This window comes from Typopeltis vanoorti, chromosome 2 (assembly GCF_054136105.1).
Source record: "Typopeltis vanoorti isolate ZY-2024b chromosome 2, IOZ_Tvanoo_1.0, whole genome shotgun sequence".
Taxonomy (NCBI): domain Eukaryota; kingdom Metazoa; phylum Arthropoda; class Arachnida; order Uropygi; family Thelyphonidae; genus Typopeltis; species Typopeltis vanoorti.
In genome coordinates, this window is record NC_143550.1 from 19159757 (window position 1) to 19166197 (window position 6441).

Sequence of the window (6441 nt, forward strand, 5' to 3'; positions counted from 1 at the left end):
TATATTTAATGTCTGAAATAATGTGGGTTCTACGGTCGATTTTCTTGAGTTTACAGGACGAAAAACCTGAGTTTCCGGGAGGAAAAACCTGCTTGCCCGTGCCAGAGATCGACTAACTCAGGAACCGGTCGAAAAAAGGCTTAGAAAAATTTCCTCTAGTCGCCGACTAGACTCGAAACCAAGTCTTCCTTCGTGCGGCCATCCACTGAGCTATACAGGCTCTGAATACACAGGCTATAATCTTTGTTATGGAATTAAATGAGATTGTGGAATTTAGATTATGAGGACAGATTGCAAGTGTGTTTTTGATTGCAACAGGATAAATGGGGTGATATGATAGGGGTCAACAAACTTCTGAATGGGTGTCATAGGATTCATTGTGAAATATAATGGAATAAAAATAAATAACATGTTTAATCACTCCTATACAGAGTGATTATAATTAAAGTTCACAATTTGAAACACTGTAATTGGGTAACTGCTCAGTGAAACAATTTAATATTTAACATGATGTGTGCAGCAATGGAATTTTGTTTTGCACAAAAACCAATGTTATTTCTAAAAGTTGCTACTAGGGCGATACATAAGTTTTAAAAGAGGTATACCGTGAGTAGACATATCGATACAAAATTAATAACAGAAAAAACACGTACAAAGATTATTTAATAGTATAATTTTCGCCTATGTGTCACAGGCATCTTCAGTACATTAAGCTCAAATTAAACAACTGACAATTCCAAAAAGCGCCACCTAAGTAGCTGGTGTAAGATAACTAAACATGTCAATAACTTTCCTAAAAATAAAAAAAAAATAATTAATTAAAAATATAAATAAATAAATAAAAAAAAATCAATACAATAAAAAGTTAGGAAAGATTAGCTGATTTGTAAAGTACTATCTCTCATAAAGGGGATAGACGTAAGCCGTTGGATCTGTTTAAGTTAGGAGAATGAAGTAGAGTTTCACATGTTTCTTTATAAAGGCATTCCATGAGAAACTGACTTTTGTGAAGAACTCTTGTCTTTCTCCAATGAACTCTGTGTCTAGTGAAGATGGCATGTTCTGCAAGTCCAGACTTTTCAGGTTTAAAGTATTCAATATAAGATTGGTGTTCTAGCCAAATAAAGGCAGATCTTCCCGTTTGTTTGAAATAAGATAATCCACAAGAGCACGGAATCTGGTAGACACCTGGATGATTAAGATGTGGAAGTTTGTTCTTAGAAGTGAGAAAGGTGGAGATTTTTCTAAATGGTCGGAAGGCAACAAAAATATTTAGTGGTTTTAAAACTTTTGCTAAATGTTCACTGATGCCTTGTACATAAGGGATAGTAATGCGCGTTATTTCTTCTGTGTTTGAAGAGGAAGGCATATTAAAACTACTCAAAGTTCTTTTAATGAAGCAATTCTTATAACCATTAGATAGAAAGGAAGAAGTTATATATTGCAGTTCTTTCTGTAAAAGATCGTCTGAAGAACAAAAGGAGTGGGCCCGATGAACCAGTGTTTTAATAGTTCCTGCCTTTTGACTGGAATGGTGATGAGATTCTGTATGGATATAATGGCCAGCATGAGTCTTCTTTCTATAAACTGAGAAATGTAGGTTACCATCTGGTTGGCAAAAAATTAGAAGATCTAAAAAGGCTAACTGCTTATTTGATTCTACTTCTAGGGTAAACTTGATCCTAGGATGAAATGCGTTTAACTTAGTGAGAAATCGTTGAAGTTCATCCGAAGAGCCATTCCATACAGCAAAAATGTCATCGACATATCTGAACATATGAGAGAATTATTACGAAAGCTGATAAGGGAAAGGCTGTAGTGATTCAAGATAGGAAGGAACATGAGAGAAAAATGTCTCTTTTACTTCGCGACTGTTCAACTTATAGGCCCCATACGTCGGATCCTACCCGGAGTCAATTGAAGAGACTTAATTCTCTTATAGATAATGTATCTACATGGAATGAAGATCAAAAGAAAAAACTTAAAACCTTCTTCGGTCATCCACCTAGATTGTATGGTCTTCCAAAAGTTCATAAACCAGGCATTCCGTTAAGATCAGTCGTAGATTGTATAGGTTGCCCCACTTACAAAATCTCAAAATTTTTATCAAATTACTCTCCTCTTCAACTAGAAGAACTGATACTTATATAAAAAATACTTTGGATTTCAAAAATAAAATTTCAAATCTTTATTTGGACGTTGCTGATATCATGATCAGTTTAGCTGTTGTTTCTTTATTTACAAATGTGCCTCTTTCGGAAAGCATTGAATTACTACAACAGGAATTTCCTTCAGACATTGTAAACGTATTTGATTTTGTAATAAATTCTGGTTATTTTTCCTTTAAAAATAAGTTGATCAACAAATTGAAGGAACAGCAATGGGTAATCCTCTTTCTCCTGCTATCTCCAATTTCTTTATGGAACATTTTGAACAACGTATCTTTGACAACATTTCTCCCAGACCTACTCATTGGTTCAGGTATGTCGATGACATTTTTGTTGTATGGAATGGCTCTTCGGACGAACTTCAACAATTTCTCACTAAGTTAAACGCATTTCATCCTAGGATCAAGTTTACCCTAGAAGTAGAATCAATAAGCAGTTAGCCTTTTTAGATCTTCTAATTCTTTGCCAACCAGATGGTAACCTACGTGTCTCAGTTTATAGAAAGAAGACTCATACAGGCCATTATATCCATGTGGAATCCCATCACCATCCCAGTCAAAAGGCAGGAACTATTAAAACACTGGTTCATCGGGCCCACTCCTTTTGTTCTTCAGACGATCTTTTACAGAAAGAACTGCAATATATAACTTCTTCCTTTCTATCTAATGGTTATAAGAATTGCTTCATTAAAAGAACTTTGAGTAGTTTTAATATGTCTTCCTCTTCAAACACAGAAGAAATAACGTGCATTACTATCCCTTATGTACAAGGCATCGGTGAACATTTATCAAAAGTTTTAAAACTACTGAATATTTTTATTGCCTTTCGACCATTTAGAAAAAGCTCCACCTTTCTCAGTTCTCCTAAGAACAAGCTTCCACATCTTAATCATCCAGGTGTCTACCAGATTCCGTGATCTTGTGGATTATCTTATTTCAGACAAATGGGAAGATCTGCCTTTATTTGGCTAGAACACCAATCTTATATTGAATACTTTAAACCTGAAAAGTCTGGACTTGCAGAACATGCCATCTTCACTAGACACAGAGTTCATTGGAGAAAGACAAGAGTTCTTCACAAAAGTCAGTTTCTCATGGAACGCCTTTATAAAGAAACATGTGAAACTCTACTTCATTCTCCTAACTTAAACAGATCCAACGGCTTACGTCTATCCCCTTTATGGGAGATAGTACTTTACAAATCAGCTAATCTTTCCTAACTTTTTATTGTATTGATTTTTTTTAATTAATTTATTTATTTTTAGAAAAGTTATTGACCTTTTTAGTTATCTTACACCAGCTACTTAGGTGGCACTTTTTGGAATTGTCAGTTATTGTTTAATTTGAGCTTAATGTACTGAAGATGTCTGTGACATACAGGCGAAAATTATACTATTAAATAATCTTTGTATGTGAGTTTTTTCCATTATTAATTTTGTGTCGAGGGCGATACATGGCACTGCATTACTGTAGTGGTTAATTCAAAATGCCACAAAACATAAGTCACACATGTTTCATTGTGTAGTTATACAACATATTTGATATGCTGTCCTTTGTGATGTCAGCAACATGCTGAAATCACAAATTTCGAGTTTCACTCGAAATGTGGATATGGTGTGTAATGCTGGTCTTGATGTCCATAAGTTGGCTATGTGTGTCCACACTAGACGTCTTTGAGATGCCCCCCCCCACAGCCAAAAGTCACGCGGGTTCAGATCTGGTGAGCACTCTGGCCATGTTGTACAAAAATGGCAGCTGATGATTCTGTCCTCAGTAAAATGTGTCTGAAGCAACTGCTTCACATGGGTGGTGATGTGTGGAGGGACTCCATCCTACATAAAAACTGTTGAATTTAGGCATTGACACAATTGAAGTGTTGACCGAGCTCCTCAAAAAAGAAGGGTCCAATAATTAATTCTGCTGTAAAATCACACCCAAATGGTGACCTTTGGGGAATGAAGTGGAATCTGTCGCATGACTTGTGAATTTGCTGTTGCCCAAATTCTGCAGTTCTGTGTATTCACAGTACTGTCCAGATGGAAGTGAGCTTCATCAGTTCAGGAAAAAAAAAAAGTGCTGTCAGAGAAGCAGGTGTGTTTTTGGTGTGGACTTCTGATAACAAAATTATCAGATCTTACTGTAAGTTTTGTTTTCGTTACTGTCATCAGACTAGATATATTAAAATCAGCACTGTTGCCTTTTCTACATATGCCCAATTATTCATAGACTATTAAAGTTTTTCATATTAATTCTTTTTGTTTTTATGAACAGTGTATGCTAATTAATCTTGCAGAATTGTTTACACATCATCTCACAAATATGGAGACTGCTGAAACTATATCCCACATAATTTTGCTAATACCCCCCCCCCCCCCAAAAAAAAGATGATCAGCGATTGAGAAAAGTTTTGAATTTATCCATTAATTGTCAAGGGTCTTTTTTTGATTAACAAAATTTTCCATTTCAAACTTTTTTCTTTTTTTTTAACCATGTTAGTGAAATATGGAAATACCATTAGGTATGCTCTAAGTATTTGAATTCAGATAGTATCCATGCAAAATTCAATTAGGCATGTTATTTGAATGAAATGAAAGTTTGATACAACCCATGTGATGTATACATCTCTACCTGAATTTTATAGTAGAGCATTGCATACCTTCTATACCTGATTCGTACTAGCTAGTTGCCAGCCCACACAGTGTATAATGAAATAGTTACAAGAAAACTACTGGCATTGCTATAAAATGAAACATGGCATCATGCTACCCATAGAGCTCGTTCCCTTCTAAACTGAACCCCATGATATATATTTTCTTGATTTTTTTAAAAAAATTTCTTAGCTCCAAACTCATCATTTCCATGTTTGAATTCAGGGCCGTCACCAGATTAGATCGCACCCCGAGGCAAACAATTAAATATCAGCCCTGATGGATTATAAGACAAAAATATAAAAAAATCTCTAATTGCTATTTTGTTTTTATTAAAAGAGGAACATTAATGCAAAACGATTACATAATATTAATTAAATGTTTGCTCTATGGGGATATCACACAATAAAACTTTATAAGCTCTTCTAAATTTAAATTGTAAGCTATGTCTGCCTCTATAGATATAGTTGCTAGACCAACCAATCTTTCTTGGGTCATTGCTGTTCGCAAAAATAATTTTGAATCAGTTTAAGCTTGGAAAAACTTCTTTCTGCACTTGCTACACTAACAATTCCTGTTAGCATAGTGATGACGCCTACCGTATGGCTGAATGAGCGCCCATATTAAGCCGTGCCATGAGGCAGGCTGCCTCTATGCTACACCCTGTCAATGATACTGTCTGAATTATATCATTGTTATGAACTGTGCCAGATTGTTTCAGTTAACTTCATGCCATTTTTTCGTGATAAAAGTGCACTGTATTTAGAAAATGTAGAATCTGAATATTTTCAGAATTTTTATCCTCATAATCATACAAAGTTCATACAATAAAAGGTAGTCCAAGTTCTGAATAATCCTCATCCATTTCTTCCCTTTTTCTTATCTGGTCATTGAAGTAACAGCTGTAGCCGTTAGAGTGCCCATGCATCTACTCAACCACTGTCCACCTCAGCTGCCCAAACAATTCCCAATGCACTTTCTTTTCCGTCAGAGTTAAATACTCAAAATTTCATTTATCAAATAAGTATATGAACCTGTAACTTCTAAGGTTTTCTCATAACTGTCTGTTAATTTTCTTTTGAACTATTCTTCCAAAACACTAATTCTCAAATATTTTCCTGATAGCTAGCTGAATTAATTTTGCTCTTTCATGACAGCTAAAGGCAGGATTACTGTTATCCTTCCAACTGTGTCTATGGAGGTATCCATAAGTCCAATAGCTTTCATTTCCAAGATAGATTGTCCTTTATAGTTGCATCATGAATGCTGATGATATAAAACAGATAGATGCAGCATGTTGAATTACATCATTGTAAGTGACCAGAATCACACGTAAGAATCAATCGGAGTGACATTCAGTTGAACAGCTTTGCTGTTAGCAGTTTATTGGGGTTTTCTTTAGTGTTTGTAAGTTGGTATATCAGTGGTCTGAAGTGTGGAGAATGAGTTCATTTGTTCTGAATTGCTTGACTTGCACTTTTATTATGTATGTGTCAATGTAAATGCACGTGAAACACATTAGCTTTATCAAGACTCTCCCTGGTTATCAAATTCCATGCTCGAATGTTTGCTCACCTTCATCACTCCTTGTTTGAGCATGTAAAAGTTAGTGTACTGTCAAATGAT